At 43.0% G+C, this 21,339-nt stretch overlaps 1 long non-coding RNA gene across 1 annotated transcript; it reads left to right on the forward strand.

Annotated features, from left to right (window-relative positions):
* The first annotated feature begins 8,118 nt into the window (after positions 1–8,118).
* LOC133258179 (uncharacterized) lies at positions 8,119–19,523 on the forward strand. Its single transcript, XR_009739848.1, has 3 exons — positions 8,119–8,348; positions 14,817–14,900; positions 17,794–19,523. It is a non-coding gene; the product is annotated as an uncharacterized LOC133258179 (long non-coding RNA).
* Positions 19,524–21,339: the final 1,816 nt, after the last annotated feature.

The raw sequence follows: 21,339 nt of genomic DNA on the forward strand, positions 1-21,339 counted from the left end.
TACCTTCAAAATACATCCACAATTCGACCTTTCCTCACCTCCTGCATGAACACACTTAGGAAAAGCCTAAGAAAGTTGGAAAGGCAATTTTAGGGCAGTGAGTGGAGCATGAACTCAGATCCCAACTTTGCTGTGTATGTTCCACCTTCACACACTTCAGTCTCCTCATCCTGGGATTATCATAGTAAAGTCCTCATAGAGTTTTGTTGGGGTTAAAGGAAGTTAATATTTGTGAAACATTTAAAACAGTATCTAGTATTCCATCTGTTATCATCATCATCACCATCATCATCATCAATATAATGATGATAATAATAATCATTATTATCTAATAATCATTATTCCTAATAATACCTAATAATCATTATTTCTGCTTCTACTTAAGACTTCCTTACTCCCTGTACTTCATATATCAAATCAAAGGGATCCTTTTAAAGCATAACCATGTCATTAACACTCAAGCCCCTGAAGGGCCCTCAAACACACTTGGAAAGAAATCTAAAGTCTTTATCCAGTAAAGCTACACCCTGTCCACCTCTCTGACAGCATATTGGAGTACTCTTCCCTTTGCACGCTATGCCTTGTTCATTTCAAATCCAGCAGACATTCTGATACGTCAGAGCTTTAGCACTTGATATTCCCTCACTTGGAATGATTTTCCCCAAATATTTGTGTGACCACTTCCAAACATTATTTATCCTTCCAGATATTACCTTTTTAAAAGTCTCATTCAAGCCTCATTTCTTTCATGAAAGCTTTCTCAATGAAAGTTAGAACAAAATCTACAACTTCTGAACACATATTAATTATATATGTCCTATATATATATTTGACTGCACAACAATATAAATTCTTAATTTTTGCATTTACTAGTTTTGTGCAGTGTTAACTACATATTAATTAACTATACCTTCAGGGTTAACTGTTTCATATGTCTTTGACTTGAAACTCTTCCAGAGAGGGTTCTGAGTTCGTCCTCTGCAAAAACTCTCCTAAACATCCCACATAAGAACAAATAAAATAAAAAAGTACCCTAGTGATCTGAATGATAAATTTTCAACAAACAAGTTCCCAGTATTAGATATAATTCAAGCTTCAAAGAGGACATTGCTAAAATTAAGACATCTTCTCTACCTGATAATTTCTTTCATTTTTCATGACCCAAGTCACACATCACATCCTTCATCTACTCATTTATATGGTAATGTTAGTTATCATTTTTCTGTACTCTCCTCACACTGTTCTCTTTTAGAGATGAAGAAACTGGGTCTCAGAGGGGTTAAGCTCATATTCTAAAGGAGTAATACAAATATAAACAAATAATTACAAAACAGTGTAATTACTGAATAGATAAATTTATGGGCTGCTTTAAGGACAGTGAGGGTAAGGCACCCAACTCTGCCCATGATAAAAGAAAGTGATGTGATCAGAAGGGATTCACAGATAAAGGTGATCTCAACTGCACTTTGATGAATAAATGGAAATTACCTAGACAGGCGAAGAAGCCAAGGAAGTAACACATACAGATGTTCAATGGCAGGACATTAGAGAGAACAATTTCCGTGTACTAATGAGAGCTAATCCTTCTCACTGCTGCTGCGGATCTTGGTAAATGCTTCTATCAAAAACATACCATATCCTTTTTTTAATTTTATTATTTAACTTTACAATATTGCATTGGTTTTGCCATATATCAACATGAATCCACCACAGTTATACACGTGTTCCCCATCCTGAACGCTCCTCCCTCCTCCCTCCCCGTACCATCCTTCTGGGTTGTCCCAGTGCACCAGCCCCAAGCATCCAGTATCATGCATCGAACCTGGACTGGCGACTCATTTCATATATGATATTATACATGTTTCAAAAAAAAAACATACCATATCCTAACTGTGAGTTCACGAGCCGAGTTTCCATTACTGGATACTGTTCTTTTCATTTATATAACTGCCATTGTGCCCAGCACTGTCCCTGACACTGAGGCCACTCTTCCTTATTTTCGAGCTGCTTAGGTGGCTACAAGACTGCTGGCTGGAGAGATAAATGGAGATGCCACTTCTGGCTTGGCCCTTTTTAGGGAAAGTCCCTGTAAGTAGACCTCTCTCAGTGGAAGCCACAGGGTGATTTGGACAGGAAGGGAGACACCATCAGACATGCAGTAAAACGGAGCCAGTTCTGAGTCACAGGAAAAATCACAGCCAGTTAGCAGGTCCTAAAGGATGTTCTGCCCTTGACAAACTTCATCCATAATAGTTGCCTCATCCATGCCTCTCTGTCTTGCAACATAATAATCATCAAAATAATAGTAACAATTAGATTGAGAAATAACAAGATGTGATTAGGAAATCACTTCAAAATATCTGAATTGGAAGATGTCACGCAGGATAAAATACTCCTATTCTATGAAAAGTAAAGAATCCAACATGCCCTGATTCACTAATTAAAGAATCTATTTTCTAATTCCTTTCCTTTCTAACTGCAGGGGTAACTGCTGGCAAGATCTGCCCTCCACTGCCAGCTTCCGAACAAAGTCAAGATATCAACATTATAATCATGCATTGTTTCCATAGCAAGCAATCCTGCAGCTCAGAGCAAAAACAACACTTTCTTGATCCTGCCAGAGTGTATGTGGCAAAGAAAGATTAATTAGCCTCTCACTAATTGACAGTATTTCCCTTCACATCTGCTCGGGCCTGATGTGAGTTTAAATGTCTCTATTTATGTGCCGGAGGCTGACTGAACATGTATAAAATTTAAAGTCTCTTTCCAAGTATCAGAGATGCCTATGACCTGGGTTCCCTTTTCTTAAATAGTAGAGTTGTCAGGGAAAGGCTTAAGGTGGTGGTGAATCCTTGGGAAGCAACAGTGGGGTAAGAAGTTAGGGACAGGCAGGAGACTAACAGACCGGAGGCAGAGTTCCAGTTCTTTAAGAACCAGTCGCGTGGCTGGCAAACTATGCCCCACCTCTTTGGACTCCTCTTGTTCAAGTGTTAGCTTAGATCAGTGGTTTTCTATCTTGTTTCCAGAGGCCTAGAAGTTGCAGAGTCCCCTTGTTGTTTTTAAGTCACTAAGTTATATCTGACTCTTTCATGGCCCCAGGGACTGTAGCCCTCCAGGCTCCTCTGTCCATGGGATTCTCCAGGCAAGAATACTGGAGTAGGTTGTTATTTCCTTCCCCAGGGGATCTTCCTGACCCAGGGACTGAACTTGTGTCTCCTGTATTGGCAGGCGATTGTTTACCGCTGAGCCACCAGAGAAGCCCATTTAGGGACGTCCTAAATTCTATAGCAGCTCTGTTCAATAGAAACTTCTGCTCTAATGGAAATGTTCTACATCCACATGGCCTAACAGGTTGCCACTTGCCACCAGAGGTTGTTGAGTGCTTGACATGTAGCCAGTGTGACTAAGAAACCGAATTTTACATTTTATTTCATTTACTTCATTTAAACTTAAATAGTCCCACATGGTGCACAGCTTTATGTATTCTGGAGGGTTTGAGTTGGGGTCTGAAAGGACAGGGTCCAGGATTTGCCCCACTCCTGTCAATCACAACATATCGACCTTTCTCTGTGTCCAGTAATATGCTTCTATGAAGATTACCCTGAATAAAGGGCTTTGAACCTAAAGAGCATTTGAAAACCACTAGAGTGAAGGCTCTTCAATCTTGAAAGTTTCTAATTTTAGACTATAGCCTACCAGGTTCCTCTGTCCATGGGATTTTCTAGGCAAGAACACTGGAGTGAGTTGCCATGCTTCTCCAGGGGAACTTCCCGACCCTGGGACGGAACCCATGTCTCCTGTATTGCAGGCAGATTCTTTATAGACTGAGCCACCTGGGAAGCCCTGCCTGACTTGGAGGAAGACGCTAATGCAGCCTGATGGGGCCTCTGAAATGAAAAGCGTCCTGGCTCCTCTGATGGATGCTCCCAGTTGCTCCACCAAGTGCTCCCCAAGGGCTGCACAGGCATAGCTCTTTGTGGCTTTTGTTGGTCCTACCGACTCAGACCATGGAGAGAAAAAGGATCCAGAGGCCAGGAAAAAAACAAAAAAAACCTGAATAAAGTTCATTTTCTCAGCCTATTGAGTCTGTATTCTCCCACAGCTGGGAAGAAGGGGTGGAGAGTTTCCCAAGTGAAAGATACCCAGAACCCTGTCCAATCCATCTCAGGATGCCAACCTCCAGAAATACTTCCTATGGTGATTGTGGCTCCTAGGGTTGGGACTGGGTGGTGGTGAGTGTTGTGGGCACCTGCCAGGGGAGGATGGTCTAAGCTGAGGCTGTGAGTTGCACTTGGTGAGGTCTGGGGTGACCCTGTCAGGCTGTGAGCCCTGAGACTGGCACCCGAAGAAGTCACTGTGTATGAGATAGGAATTTCACCCCAGTATTTTTGGGAGAAGACCAAAAAACAAGGTTTAGAGCATTTTGCACCCCAGAACTGCCTACAACACCTGTTGTTGTTGGTAAGTTGCTCAGTCATGTCCAACTGTTTGTGACCCCATGGACTACAGCATGCCAGACTTCCCTGTCCTTCAGTATCTCCCAGAATTTGCTCAAATTCGTGCCCATTGAGTCAGTGATGCCGTTCAACCATCTCATCCCCTGTTGTCTTTTTCTTGCATGTGTAACCCACACAAATAAGCTTGTCTCCTAGAAGGTGCCAGTGTCTCTGGCTGTGGCTCTTGAAGGGAAAGGAGGGAAGGATTACATAATTCCTAGTGGTCATGTGGTGAGGGTTGTAGGAAAGGAATGTGGAGCTCCCTCACGGAGCCAAAAGCTCACACAGCTCCTTCAAACTCATGTCCCCAGACTCTCTTCGAAGCTTCCCCCCAGACAAAGGTAAGCATTACCAGTAACCTTCCAGAAACCTTTTGTAAGAGGAAATAGCTGTGATTTTCCATCTTCTCAACCACACTTAAAACAAACAGTGGTGTCTGTTAAAGTTTAAGTCAATATTTTAACCGAAGAAAACAACTGAGGGAACCATGGTTGAACATTTTTTCCAACCCCACGTTCTCATTTAGAGCAGAAATGGCTGACGGGAGTCTAATCTTCTGCCATGAGTTGGGATGAGGACTTTGTAGACACACACAGATTGTGGGGTTTTGAGGAATACGTGCCTCAAGAGTGTCATTTCTTGGCTTTATCACATTTCTGGTTTTCTCTTCTTATGTTAAATCCCTCCCACGAATAAAATAGGCTTATTTTATATATGAAGCCCCATCTCTGCTTTCAGCAGCTCCATGCTTATTCTTTAAGGGCTGGATAAATGCTGCTTCCTGTCAGTAAGAGATGACTGGAAAAATCAGGGTCTCTCCACAGTGAGAACACTGTGGGCTCCTTTGCTCAGTAGCTGGGCTGGCTGCTTTACAGGCATTCCTGCTGGTGGCTCAGTCTCTAGGGGCCTGTTCTCTGCCAGAGATATAAAAATGTAGGATGCTGGTCTCCATCAGCTTCTAGCTATGCCGCCCTATAGAAGCTAGACTTCAACATGTCCAGCTCGGGCCTGTTTGAAATCCCACCTGTGGAATAAAGGGCAGGGTATCTGCCTTGCTTCTGGGCTCCTTATTCCTAAAAGACGTTGGACAATTGTCTGGTCTACCAAGAGAAGATTCTAGACTGGTTATAAGTCAAAATCTCTCACAGAGCTTTCAAATATTTGTGGTAATAAGTACAGGTCAAGTCTGGAGTTACCCTTTAGAGACTTTTTGTAGTGTGAATATCTCTTTATTATGGGCTGTAGCCAAAGGGTCATAATTAGGTAAAAGCAATCCAGAACTGAAGGGTCCACAAGGCTTATTACCTTTCCTGAGCCACAGATTTCTGGTTTAATAAATCCAACCCACAGGGAAGGAATTACTTCTGAGAACATTCTGTGCCTGTGGTAGACTGGGAACACCTTTTTATGTCCCTTCCACATTGAAGTACTCTTTATCTCTTCTAACTATACAATAAACTCCTTGGAATCATTTCCCAGGATGTACTGAAATGATAAAAGTGGAAGTTATTGAGATTCTATAATGAAAGGGGAAATCTTAGGTTTGAAAAATGGAAAACTTATTTTTTTTTCCAGCTCTGTTAAATTACCTATATTCTCACAGGGCTCAACAGAAGATCTTCCTTGATACCTGCCTGGAGTCACATGAAATTTATTCTCCCAATTGTTCCCAAGGAAGTGATTAACGATGAGTCAGTAAAGTCTCCACGCAGGAAGTCTATTCTTTATGACTTCGACCTACTTTCCTGAAAATGGACTCAGGGGAGAGAGTGTCATTCAAAATGCCTGGAAGAAACAGCAACTTAACCTGATTATTGTTCTGCTAGGTGGCTCAAGACAGTAAAGAATCTGCCTGTAATACAGGAGACCCAGGTTCTGCCCCTGGGTCAGGAAGATCCCCTAAAGAAGGAAATGGCAATACACTTCAGCATTCTTGCCTGGAGAATTCTAGGGACAGAGGAGCCTGGTGGGCTACAGTCCATGGGGTCACAAAGAGTTGGACACGACTGAGTGGGTAACACTTTCACTTCAACCTGATTATTGCATCCCCAAGGACTTGGGAGAGGAAGACTTCCTGACCAGAAGCAAAAATAGGAGTTTGGGTGAATGAGAAGAGAAGTAATTAAGTGGTGGAACATACAAATAAGGTCCCAAAACAAAATGCAACAAGCAAATGGAAGTCTGGCCAAACCTGTCCAGATACCTGGACAATATGGCAGTGCCTGGGTGATGATGTAAATACAGGCCGAACAGCCTCCTTGCCACAAGTCTGTGAGACAATTAGAATACAGGCTCACTTCGAAAAACAAGAGCTATAGCAACTTGTAATTAAGAAAACGCCTATTGCTTGGGAGGCAGCACCAGGCGATGGTTTGCCATTTTGATACTCGCCGCCACAATAGCGTATGTGTTTCTACTTTGCAGAATCCCACCCCATTAATAAGATGGACACTGTTTATTTTCAAAGGTGTCTATGTCAGCCTTTTCCATGGATGCAGTATTTCTTTTGATGATTACTTAGCTGCTTTGGATATGTGCAATGGAGAAGGAAATAGCAACCCACTCCAGTACTCTTGCCTGGAGAATCCCATGGACAGAGGAGGCTGGTGGGCTACAGTCCATGGGGTCGCAGAGAGTCAGACACGGCGGAAGCGACTTAGCAGGCATGCCTCCTTTCTGCCAATGTTTGTCTCTGAGTATGGATTTTTCCAGTGGTGAGCAGCCAGACCTGATTTGGTAGCACTACTTGCTAGCTTGGGTGAAGAGTGATTTCCTCTTCGCAGTTCAATTGCCCCTTATGTGAATTTGGATAATAATAACATCTACTATGCAATAATGAGGATTAAAGGAGTTAATTATGAAGGCACTTAAAACAAGATGTGACAGGTGGCACCCAATTGTCAGCCTTAGGAAAAGGGCATTACTGCTTGATGCTGGCAGGTATCACAGAGCCAGATACATCTCCAACTGCAATCAATTTGCTCCACTTAACTGGGTGACCTTGAGCAAGTCACTTACCTCTCTATTCCTCTATTGTGTTATCTCTTGTGTCAAGTGCCCTCGAACATGGCGCCTACTAATGAGACAATTGTCCCGATCATGCTTCCAACCCATCAAGGTTTCTCCCACTCACTGGAACACAGTCACTGGGTAGGAACCCACTCCTTTGCTCAGACTGAGCTGCTCTCTGAACTCTGCTGGAGGGCGATTTCCAAGCTCCATGTGAAGAAGCCTGACTATAATGAAACCTGTGTTCTGTTCCTGATCTTTTCCCAGAGAGGGATTCTGTTCAGATTCTCAAGCAGAAAAGGAAGCTCGCCAATATAACACCTTTCTGCTTTCCTCCAAAAACAACAGCAATAAAATCCTCAGTTTTGCCAGAAGCAAGAAGCCCTGCAATGTTCCGCCCCTTTTATTAGTGCTAAAGAAAAGAAGGGTTCCATCTGCTTGCCATTTACCTCCGGAGCCTGGAAGCCCCGCAATTCTCCGAGGAGCGGCAGAGATGGAGGAAGCTGTGTGATGGCCGCGAGGGCGTGTGCCCGCGCGCAGCGTGGGAAAATAAATACAGCCAGTACTAAGGTGTCTGTGCCTTCCGCTGCCGGGTTGGGGGAGGCAAGGGAAGACAGGAACGGTGTGGGCGGTCCAGAGAGCAGCAGGGCGCCGTGTTTTGCTTTGTTTTTTCTTTTTAAAATTAGAAGACTCTAATGCTTGCTACCTTCCCAGCCCACTGTTCCCCGGGAACGTGCTCTGTCTCCCAGTTCTGCCAAGATACATATTTCTCCTCCTCTGGACCACCCTGAAGGTGTGATTTGGGAATGGCCCTAGACAAACAACCCCGATGCCAGCCCCATGGTGAGTGCCCGGCCCCAGAGAAAGCTCCAGGGGGGAGGGGCTGGAGGGATGTGGTCTGGTCAAAGAGCATCTATCTCTGCTTAGGACTCTGGAGACGCCATTTCTACTCCACACTTCTGGCTTATTTGGAGCTCAGATTGGTGTGGGGTCGGGGAGGGGGTCATTTACCACCGACTAGACTGCCAGTCTTGGAATGGAGTAGCTTGAATCCACCCCCTTTAAGGCTGACCTGAGGCTGTGCCCATTCTCCTGATGGGGAAGTAAGGCCCTAGCTGGAGAGGCACATACAGACCTCTTCTTAGTGAGACCCCATGTCCCAAATCATTTACTCAAGACATGGCCTTAGGAAAGATCAATGCCCTGGAGAGAGGGCAAGATCATGGAGGGCATCAGAAAGAAAAGATTGCTGAATCGAAGATGGATGCTTTCACAAAATGTGTCCTAAGCAAGCGCAAAGCAGAGATGGTCTATAGCAGAGGTTTACGAACTAAAGCTTGTGGACCATACTCACCCCACAGCCTGCTTTTGGGCAGCCCTCAAGCTATGAATAACTTTTATGTTCTTAAGAGGCCGAAAAAAAAATCAAGAGAATAATAGTATTTTATAATATATGAAATTCAAATATTAGTACCCATCAGTAACATTTTATTAGAACAAAACTGCATTCATTCATTCATATATTATCTGTGGCTGCTTCCATGTTGCTTCCCTGGTGGCTCAGTTGATAAAAAATCCACTTGCAATGCAGGAGACCTGGGTTCGATCCCTGGGTTGGAAAGATCCCCTGGAGAAGGGAAAGGCTACCCACTCCAGTATTCTGGCCTGAAGAATTCCATGGGCTATATAGTCCATGGGGTCACAAAGAGTGAAAGTGTTAGTCACTCAGTTGTATCTGACTCTTTGAGACCTCATGGACTGCAGCCCTCCAGGCTCCTCTGTTCATGGGATTTCCCAGGTAAGAATACTGGAGTGGGTTGCCATGCCCTTCTCCAGGGGACTTTCCTGACCCAGGGATAGAACCTACATTGGCAGGCAGATTCTTTCCTGTCTGCGCCACCAGGGAAGCCCACAGCAGAGGCCATCTGGCTCCCAAAGCCTAAAATATTTACTATCTGGCCCTTCATGGAAATCGTTTGCTGACCTGACTTCTAGGGCAGTGGTTTTCAAATTTCAGTGTACATTAGAAATCACTTGGAGGACTTCGCAAAATAGATCGCAAGCCCTGTCTCCAGATTGCTGCTTCAGTAGGTCTGCAGTGGAGGCAGAAACTTGCATTTCTAGTAAATTCTCAGGTGATGATGTTGCCTGGGGTCCACATTTCGAGAACCAGTAAACTCACAGGCATTGTGATGGTTCACAGGACACAGGGGCTTAAAAGAAAATGAGAGAAGATGCCAAAGAGAACAGGTTCTGTGGGAATATTAAAACTGGAGAGGCAGGGAAAGGAATTTCAAGTATACTTCTCAGAAAGCATGCACAGGAAAACTGCAGACAGAAAATTTAAAGATCTACAGCTTTGATGGAAAGAGACATTGATTTCATTAAATGCGTGGATTGAAGGAAACAAATTTCCTTTAAGCGCATTGCTTCACTTGCTTTGTAACAGTTTCAGCATCTCTACCTGTGATGAGAAAGGCTGATTATAAAAGGACTATCTGGAATTATGAAGACCAATGGCACCCCACTCCAGTACTCTTGCCTGGAGAATCCCATGGACAGAGGAGCCTGGTAGGCTGCAGTCCATGGGGTCGCGAAGAGTCGGACACGACTGAGTGACTTCACTTTAGCTCTTAACATTTTGAGGTTGTTGTTGCTGTTTAGTTGCTAAGTCGTGTCTGACTCTTTTGCAAGGTAAGGTTATTTAAATTCCTTTGAAGTTTCCTATACCTCTCTCCCAGGAGAAAGACGCAGTTACCTGTTTTAGTGCCCTATTGCTGCCTAGCAAGCCATACCCAAACGTTGTGGTTTAAAACAGAGCAACCCAGTTTTTCTCAGGACCCAGTAACTAGGCTGGGTTCAGCAGGGAGCAGGGTAGCCAGATTTCTCACACAGTAATTTAGGGCCCGAGATCACAAAAGTGATGCTGCCAGGCTGTTTTCAGGACTAAGCACAGAACCAGCTTGGTGGCTCAGATGGTAAAGAAGCCGCCTATAATGCGGGAGCTCAGTTCAGTTCAGTTCAGTTCATTCGCACATTCGTGTCCAACTCTTTGTGACCCCATGGACTGCAGCACTCCAGGCCTCCCTGTCCATCACCGACTCCCAGAGTCCACCCAACCCCATGTCCATTGAGTCAGTGATGCCATCCAACCGTCTCATCCTCTGTCATCCCCTTCTCCTCCTGCCCTCAATCTTTCCCAGCATCAGGGTCTTTTCAAATGAGTCAGCTCTTTGCATCGGGTGGCCAAAGTACTGGAGTTTCAGCTTTAGCATCAGTCCTTCCAATGAACACCCAGGGCTGATCTCCTTTGGGATGGACTGGTTGGACCTCTTTGCAGTCCAAGGGACTCTTAAGAGTCTTCTCCAACACCACAGTTCAAAAGCACCAATTCTGTGCTCAGCTTTCCTTATAGTCCAACTCTCACATCCATACATGACCACAGGAAAAACCATAGCCTTGACTAGATGGACCTTTGTTGGCAACGTAATGTCTCTGCTTTTTAATATGCTATCTAGGTGGGTCATAACTTTCCTTCCAAGGAGTAAGTGTCTTTTAATTTCATGGCTGCAATCACCATCTGCAGTGATTTTTGAGCCCCCCAAAAATAAAGTCAGCCACTGTTTCTACTGTTTCCCCATCTATTTGCCATGAAGTGATGGGACTGGATGCCATGATCTTCGTTTTCTGAATGTTGAGCTTTAAGTGAACTTTTCGACTCTCCTCTTTCACTTTCATCAAGAGGCTCTTTAGTTCTTCTTCACTTTCTGCCATAAGGGTGGTGTCATCTGCATATCTGAGGTTATTGATATTTCTCCCGGCAATCTTGATTCCAGCTTGTGCTTCTTCCAGCCCAGCGTTTCTCATGATGTACTCTGCATATAAGTTAAATAAGCAGGGTGACAATATACAGCCTTGACATACTCCTTTTCCTGTTTGGAACCAGTCTGTTGTTCCATATCCAGTTCTAACTGTTGATTCCTGACCTGCATACAGGTTTCTCAAGAGGCAGGTCAGGTGGTCTGGTATTCCCATCTCTTGAAGAATCTTCCACAGTTTCTTGTGATCCACACAGTCAAAGGGTTTGGCATAGTCAATAAAGCAGAAACAGATGTTTTTCTGGAACTCTCTTGCTTTTTTGATGATCCAGTGGATGTTGGCAATTTGATTTCTGGTTCCTCTACCTTTTCTAAAACCAGCTTGAACATCTGGAAGTTCACGGTTCACGTATTGCTGAAGCCTGGCTTGGAGAATTTTAATGTGGGAGACCCAGGTTCAATCCCTGGTTTGGGAAGATTCCCTGGAGAAGAGCATGGCAACCCACTCCAGTATTCTTGCCTGACGAATCCCCATGGACAAGAGGAGCCTGGTGGGCTATAGTCCATGGGGTCACAAAGAGTCAGACATGACTGAAGTGACTAAGACTTTCATAGGGACAAAATTTTAATTATAGGGAGGTGGAATCCTAGGACTGAAAGCACTGGAAGTTCTTCAAGAGCATCACAGATGTTTTCATGTTTTATTTTTTAATTGCACCCACACAAGTTCTAGAACAGCCTACTTTCTACTTTGACTTAATTCACATAGTCCAGTTCAGTTCAGTGAGTTCGGTCACTCAGTTGTGTCCAACTCTTTGCGACCCCATGGACTCTAGCATGCCAGGCCTCCCTGTCCATCACCAACTCCCTGAGTCCACCCAAACCCAAGTCCATTGAGTTGGTGATGCCATCCAACCATCTCATCCTCTGTCGTCCCCTTCTCCTCCTGCCCCCAATGTTTCCCAGCATCAGGGTCTTTTCAAATGAGTCAGCTCTTTGCATCAGGTGGCTCAAGTATTTATGTATTCATGGAAAACTCAGTAAAGAGGTGAAATAAGATTACCTTTTTGCTACAGGGCTTTTTAGGCTTTTTAAAAAATAGAAGCGCACTAGCACATCCCACCTCCCTGTTTTAACTGAAGCATAGTTGATTCACAGTGTTGTGTTAGTGTTAGTTATGCAGCAAAGTGATTCAGTCAAATCTTCACTTTCTGCCATAAGGGTGGTGTCATCTGCATATCTGAGGTTATTGATATTTCTCCCTTTTTTTCATTCTTTTTCACATTCTTTCCCTTTATAGGTTATTAAGAGATATTGAATACAGTTCTCTGTGCCATAAAATAAATCCTTATTGAGTATCTATTTTATATATAGTTGGGTATATCTATTAGTCCCAAACTCCCAATTTATCCCTCCCCTTTCCCCTTTGGTAACCATAAGTTTATCTTCTATGTCTGTGAGTCTGTTCTGTTTTGTATCGTTTTTTAGATTCCACATATAAGTGACATCATAGGTTTGTCTTTGTCTGACTTACTTCACTTTGTATAATAATCTCTAGGACTATCCATGTCACTGCAAATGGCATTATTTCATTCTTTTTTAAGGACTGAGTAGTATTCCATTGTGTATATGTACCACATCTTCTTCATCCACTCAGCTGTCAATGGACATTTAGGCTGGCACATCTCTTTTTGAATGTCCTAAAGGCATATGCATATTGGAGCTTGTATTTGGGGAAAAGGAAGGACTTGAAGCAATTACTTTCCTCCTAGTGTTCCTTCATTTTTCTTCATATTTATCTATGGATTTATTTTTAATTTACAGAAAGTATTCAATACACATTTTACGGTACCTCATTATTTTCATTTAACAATTCTGTCCATATGAGCATATACAACTCCATGTTATTCTTTTTGATGGTTATAGAGTTGTTTACTTATTATGTAGCTAATCACCAGTTGTTAGACCTGAGAGAACTAAAAAGATACGTTCATACAAAAACTCATACATGAATATTCATAGCGGCATTTTCATAATAGCCAAAAAGTGGAAACCACACTAATGGCCATCAACCGACAAATGCATAAACAAGATGTATAATATCTGTACAATACAAAATCATCTGCCACAAAAATAAAAAAAGGACAGAGTACCAGTATATCCTACAACACAGAAGAACCTTGAAAACTTCATGCTAACTGAAGGAACTTAGACACAAAGACCACATATTTTAATGATTTCGAATTTACATGAGAGGCAAATCTGTAGTGACAGAAAAGAGATTAGCCTGCCTCACTCTTCACCCTGGCGGCTCAGGTAGTGAAGAATCTGCCCACATTGCGGGAGACCAGGGTTTGATCCCTGGGTTGGAAAGATCCCCTGAAGAAGGGAATGGCAACCCCCTCCAGTATTCTTGCCTGGAGAATTCCATGGACAGAGGAGCCTGGTGGGCTAGAGTCCACGGGGTTTGAAAGAGTCGGACACAGCCGAGCGACTAACACTTTCACTTCACTTTTCACCCTTAGAAGGCCCACCTTTCTCAGCTTCCACAATACCACTCTCTTCTGGATCTCCTTGCTACCTCTCCCACTGACTGGTTTCAGGAATGTCCGCCACCGCTAGCTCCTTATGCACTATGGTCCTCGGTGACCCTTGCATTCTCTCAATATGCTCTCTTGCACAGAGCTCAGAACTTCTGCTACAAGTTTGCTGACACTGTGACTTCCAGATTTATTCCTCCTGCCTTTTCCTCCTCCCAAACTCTAGACCCTCTTGCCATCCGCCTACTAAGCACTTCTCCTTAGATGGTCCTCAGGTTCAAAATTCATCAGTTCCCAAACTGTGTCTTTACAGTTTTGCATATGTTGCCTCCTCCACCAGAAACACCCTTCCCATGTGAACTCCTACTTATTTTTCAAGATTTAGCTTCAGCTTCAATTTTACTTCCTCCTGAAAGCCTTCGTGGGTTACTTGGTTTTGAAAATTGGCTGCCTTCTGGGTCCCAAGCACTTTACACACGACTTTTTTGCACAATTACCACATTGTGTTTAATTATTTTGTCCGATTGACCCCCCAACGGCTACCATTTTGTTTTCTTTTTGTATCTAGCAGTTAGCACAGTTGCATGCGAGAAAATAATGACCATCACAGCTGACACTTCTATTGTGGTTACTAGACACCAGACACCAACTTCAGTAATTTTATTCATATTAATTCACTTAAGCTCCCCATTTGCCCTTTGAAGCAGGCATGTTTCTATACCCATTTCTCATATGGATAAACTGAATTATGAGTTTAACGAATTTTCCAAGATTGCACAGATACCAAATAGCAGACCTGGGGTTACACCCCAGACACTCTTGCAACAAAGCCTATGTTCTCAACCGTTGTTGTAAATTGATAGGGAGAAGAGACTTGGGTATTTCCTTCTCCTCTCCCAAGTCCTCAAAAATTTCCAAATTGCTGAGATCTTTCTCTTTCACTTTATCTACAGAAAATGACTTTCTTCAAGGTTGTTGTAAATCGTTTATTGTTTATGCAAATTGACTATACTGCCTAAACCTGACCTTTTACACAGGTAAGTATTACTGTCATGTGAATTCACTCACAAATGTCAGTTGAGTTCCTACTCTGTCTCTGTGCCAGGCAGTCTTAGGCATTGAAGATAGATTGGCGAGTCACACAGTCACCCTGTCTTCCTTAGGCAGAACTTGGGAACAAGGACTTGTCTACTTTCTGTCTAATAGTTACCTTCTGGTTAAAGGCGAGTTGAGAGAAGTCTGAGAATGCTGCTTCTTTTAGGCAGGGTTCTCCAGAAAGAGAGAACCAGTAAGACAATAGGATATGTGTTTGGGGTAGGGGGGTCAGGAGGATAGAGACAGATTTATTTAAAGGAACAGGTTCACCCAACTATGGGCACCAGCAGTTCTGAAATTGATGGGGCAGGCTCAGCAGGCTAGAAATTTGGTGAGGAGTTGTTGTATTCTTGAGTCCAAAATCCACAGGGCAGACTGTGCTGTGCTGTGCTTAGTCACTCAGTCGTGTCCAACCCTTTGCCACCCCATGGACTGCAGCCTGCCAGGCTCCTCTGTCCCTGGGGATTCTCCAGGCAAGAACTAGCAGGCTGGAAACTCAAGCAGAGTTTCTATTTCACAGTCCAAACGCAAACTCCCTTTTATGGGAAAGGTCAGCCTCTGCTCTTAAGACCTTCTCCCAGTTGGAAGAGACCGCCCCGAAATCATGGAGGATAATGTGCTTTTCTTTAAGTCTACTGATTGTAAATGTTAATCACTTCAGAAAAATACTTCAGTATGAAAAACACTCTCATAGCAACATCTAGAGTAGTGTTTGACCAAACAGCTGGGCACCGGAGCCAAGTTTGAGATTAACCATCACACTGACTGCAGCCATAGGGGTCCAAGGTTGAGAAGCCTCAGAGACTGAATATACAAGCCACCTCCAGCTGAGGAAAGCTTTCAACTTAGGGGCCACATTGTATGCCATGGTCTAAATTTACTGAGAACATGCTTAAAACTGCCTTGAGCACATGCGTGCTCGGTCATGTCCATCTTTCTGCAATCCTATGATCTGTAGCCTGCCAGGCTCCTCTGTCCATGGGATTCTCCAGGCAAGAATACTGGAGTGGGTTGCCATGCCCTCCTCCAGGGATCTTCCCGACCCAGGAATTGGACCCAAGTCTCCTGGGTTGGCAGGAGGATTTTTTTTTACCGCTGAGCCACCTGAGACACCCACTTTTCTTCCATAGCGGGTCACAATAGATTCTGATTTGTCTGAGAAAGTCTTGGTATGTGTCTGTTTTCCCAGAGTAATGATTAATAGAAACCTTATCACTGTTAAGAATTCCCCAGTTGGGACCGTAAATTATATGGTCACCCATTTTTTAAGTTTCTTTTGCTCAACATCTATGCTTACAGAATATAGAATGCATTTGATTTCCACCATTTGCATATTTCAAACCAAGGGGAAAAAGTCGTGTCCCAGAAGGCTTTCCTGCACCGTACATCAGAATTCCATGATTTATGAATTTGTTTTTCTTCCTTACGACACAACAGGCACTTGGCAAGGGCCTTTGGGTCCAGCCCTCCCACAATGTGGGACCCTGGGAAAAACTGCTTGCTGTTTGTTTTGTGGTGACCGGCAGCAACTCACTTGGATGATTAAAAGCTGAATGGAAAAATACCTCATGGATAATTTTCCCACTTCCTATTCTCACAGAATCAGTGTCTGTATATACAGTTCCCAAGTTCAGGGGCAGCTCCTGGAGTGAACTTGTGAGCCTAACTATAACCAAATGCGTGTCTGAAGACACTGCAGGAGGAGGGTGATGGCCCCAAACTACAGATCCACCACCTGCTGTTCATCTAGTCTGCTTGCAGCTCCCCTCAAAAAACTACATTCCTGGAGGCTTCAAAATCAGCCATTAGTTACCACCTTTATTATGGAGAAGGAAATGGCAGCCCACTCCAGTACTCTTGCCTGGAGAATCCCATGGACGGAGGAGCTTGGTGGGCAACAGTCCACAGGTCACAAAGAGTTGGACACAACTGAGCGACTTCACTTCACTTTCACTTTCTATTATGAGTTAGTGGCCTTTGTTCCTTTATTGAGTCTTTAAATGAATATTTGTTGAGTGCCTACTATGTGGCAAGACAGGATTATTTGACAGCTGAAATTAATTAGTCTGTAGATCTTAGTCCCTGACTAAAAAAAAAGGGGAGGTGTTAATGGAAATTGGAGGGATAAAATGTTGGGGTTTTTTGTTTTTTGGTTTTTTTTACAATTGATTCAGAACATAACATCCTGTGTCTACAAAAGGGAAAAAGAGACAGGGAATAAGCATGAACCACTAAAGGTCAGCTCACTGCACACCTCTTTCAAGTCTTTGCTTGAAGGATGTTTGCTCACTGAGTTTTCTTGGCCACTCTATTTAGAACTGCAACTCACCCTCTCACCCAGAACTCTAAATCTCTGTTCTCCTTTATTTTTTCCACTACACTTATCTTATAATATATGATACAATTCACCTGGCTATGCTGTTTATTGTCTTTCTTCCTCCATTAGACTGTGTGCCTGATAAATTTGTTGAATAAATGGCCCAAGCCTGAAGAATGATGTCAGACAGGCAAAACTCTAGAATGAGCTGAAACGTAAAAACAATGTCAGAACCACAGAAAGGGATTTTTAAACCGTGAGAGGCAAGAAGAGTAAGAATCAGATAAGCACACAGACAGCTGGGAAATGCTGAGTACAATTTAGCAGATGACAGAGAATAAAATTATTCAACTCTTATTTTGCTTCTGTCTTGTCCAATAAACAAAAGAAAATGGTAACTTGAAAAAGGTAGGACAGAATTGCAATTCAGAAAAAAACAAAAAAAAAATCAGAAACATTCAGATAAAAGGGAGGAATTGCAATTCAGAGCATGTAATTGTATGTGCTCCTGTCTCCAGACCCAGACGACTGGCGCTCCAGGCACTAAAGGCACATTTGATCAACATCAGGACTACTACTGGCACTCTTGAACAGGAGACGAGAAAGATGAAAAAAGCATGCTAATTTTCAAACGGTGCTAAGAGTGGACTACTTACCAGGCATGCATAACATGGTGCAAAATTTTGACACAAAAGTTGAACAAGACAGCTTCACCCAATACGGAGCTGTCATCTTCCTCTATAGAGACATCACCTAGGTTGACCTAAAGTCTTTTTCATCAGCAGTTTTTGGATACAGATATTCATTGAACTATGAATTCCCCTAAGACATACTGTCCTACAGATCCTACTTCACATCTTTATTCACAGCAATATCATCAGAGCTTTTGTCAAGTACCCTGAAGAAATCAGAACACAATTTGTATATGGCTTTTGTCTGAGTCAACGACTCTCTGAAAGGAAATGAGGTTAGCATGGAATGATCTGGTCCTGGTGGGCTCATGCTGGCTGTGAACGATCACTTCTTTTTTTTTTTTCCTCTGTTTTTCTTTAGTTGGCACTCCAAACTTCTTTCATTCTGACCAAGAAGGGGAGTTTGGGGCACATCCTTGGATATTAATGATTGCTATTTATGTTTGCTACAACTTATAATAGTTGTAGCTTTTTTGGGGGGTGGTTAACACACTCTAGGCAAGATGCCCAGGACTTTATACATATTATCTAACTTAGTCCTCACATAATTCTTATGTCCATTTTATAGATAAGGGCACTCAGGTTTAGAAAGCTGAAGTGAGTGACGTAGGGATGGAAGAGGTCCTCCAACTGAAATCTGTGTGATGGCCCAAACCCACTTTTAAAAATAAAAAATTGAGGTGTCACTGACATATAACATTATATTAGTTTCAGGTATACAACACATTGACTCAATACTGGTGTATATTGCTAAGTGATAAACACCATAAATCTTGCTAATATCTGTCATTATATACGGTAACAAAATTTTTTTTCTTGTGATGAAAACTTTTAAGATATACTCACTTAGAAACTTTGGAATATACAATACGGTATTATTAACTATAGTTACCATGCTATACATTACATCCCATCACTTTTTTACTTTATAAACTAGAAGCTTTGTTCCTTTTGGTCTCTTTAACCCATCTTCTTTTTTAAGATGCTAATGAACTAGTTATGTGCCATGAAAGTCTAGATTTTTGCTTAGAACCTATACCACACACATAAGAATGTCAGATACTGTAAACATTTGAAACTGCAATGGCACCTCACTCCAGTACTCTTGCCTGGAAAATCCCATGGACGGAGGAGCCTGGAAGGCAGCAGTCCATGGGGTCGCTAGGAGTCGGACACGACTGAAGTGACTTAGCAGCAGCAGCAGCAATATAAAATATAATCCATAATCAATTATTTTGACAGAGTTGAAAGCAAGTGTAAAATTAATAAGAAGATTCATCAGGGTTGAGAGTAGCCTATGTCGCTCAGTGGTGAAGAATTCACCTGCCAGTGCAGCAGACATGGGTTTGATTCCTGGGTTGCGAAGATCCCCTGGAGAAGGAAATAGCAGCCCACTCCAGTATTCTTGGCTGGGAAATTTCATGGACAGAGGAGCCTGGGGCTATAGTCCATAGGGTCACAAAAGAGTTGGACATGACTTAGCCATTGAACAACAGTTCAGTTCAGTTCAGTCGCTCAGTCCTGTCCAACTCTTTGAGACCCCATGAATCGAAGCACCCCAGTCCTCCCTGTCCATCACCAACTCCCGGAGTTCACTCAGACTCACGTCCATTGAGTTGGTGATGCCATCAAGCCATCTCATCCTCTATTGTCCCCTTCTCCTCCTGCCCCCAATCCCTCCCAGCATCAGGGTCTCTTCCAATGAGTCAACTCTTCGCATCAGGTGGACATAATATTGGAGTTTCAGCCTCAGCATCAGTCCTTCCAATGAACACCCAGGACTGATCTCCTTTAGGATGGACTGGTTGGATCTCCTTGCAGTCCAAGGGACTCTCAAGAGTCTTCTCCAACACCACAGTTCAAAAGCATCAATGCTTCGGTGCTCAGCTTTCTTCACAGTCCAACTCTCACATCCATACATGACAACTGGAAAAACCATAGCCTTGACTAGACGGACCTTTGTTGGCAAAGTAATATCTCTGTTTTTTAATATGCTGTCTAGGTTGCATATTAGGTTGCATATGCTTTCCTTCCAAGGAGTAAGCGTCTTGCAATTTCATGGCTGCAGTCACCATCCGCAGTGATTTTGGAGCCCTCAAAAATAAAGCCTGACACTGTTTCCACTGTTTCCCCATCTGTTTGCCATGAAGTGATGGGACCGGATGCCATGATATTCATTTTCTGAATGTTGAGCTTTAAGCCAACTTTTTCACTCTCCTCTTTCACTTTCATCAAGAGGCTTTTTAGTTCCTCTTCACTTTCTGCCATAAGGGTGGTGTCATCTGCATATCTGAGGTTATTGATATTTCTCCTGGCAATCTTGATTCCAGCTTGTGTTTCTTCCAGTCCAGTGTTTCTCATGATGTACTCTGCATAGAAGTTAAATAAGCAGGGTGACAATATACAGCCTTGACGAACTCCTTTTCCTATTTGGAACCAGTCTGTTGTTCCATGTCCAGTTCTAACTGTTGCTTCCTGACCTGCACACAGGTTTCTCAAGAGGCAGGTCAGATGGTCTGGTATTCCCATCTCTTTCAGAGTTTTCCACAGTTTCTTGTGATCCACACAGTAAAAGGCTTTGGCATAGCCAATAAAGCAGAAATAGATGTTTTTCTGGAACTCTCTTGCTTTTTCCATGATCCAGCAGATGTTGGCAATTTGATCTCTGGTTCCTCTGCCTTTTCTAAAACCAGCTTGAACATCTGGAAGTTCACGGTTCACGTATTGCTGAAGCCTGGCTTAGAAAATTTTGAGCATTACTTTGCTAGTGTGTGAGATGAGTGCAATTGTGTGGTAGTTTGAGCATTCTTTGGCATTGCCTTTCTTTGGGATTGGAATGAAAACTGACCTTTTCCAGTCCTGTGGCCACTGCTGAGTTTTCCAAATGTGCTGGCATACTGAGTGCAGCGCTTTCACAGCATCATCTTTCAGGATTTGAAAGAGCTCAACTGGAATTCCATCACCTCCACTAGCTTTGTTCATAGTGATGCTTTCTAAGGCCCACTTGACTTCACATTCCAGGATGTCTGGCTCTAGGTCAGTGATCACACCATTGTGATTATCCTGGTCATGAAGATCTTTTTTGTATAGTTCTTCTGTATATTCTTGCCATCTCTTCTTAATATCTTCTGCTTCTGTTAGGTCCATATCATTTCTGTCCTTTATCGAGCCCATCTTTGCATGAAATGTTCCTTTGGTATCTCTAATTTTGTTGAAGAGATCTCTAGTCTTTCCCATTCTGTTGTTTTCCTCTATTTCTTTGCAATGATCGCTGAGGAAGGCTTTCTTATCTCTCCTTGCTATTCTTTGCAACTCTGCATTCAAATGAGAATATCTTTCCTTTTCTCCTTTGCTTTTCACGTGTCTTGTTTT

The sequence above is a fragment of the Bos javanicus genome, chromosome 12, assembly GCF_032452875.1.
Source record: "Bos javanicus breed banteng chromosome 12, ARS-OSU_banteng_1.0, whole genome shotgun sequence".
Classification (NCBI taxonomy): Eukaryota; Metazoa; Chordata; class Mammalia; order Artiodactyla; family Bovidae; genus Bos; species Bos javanicus.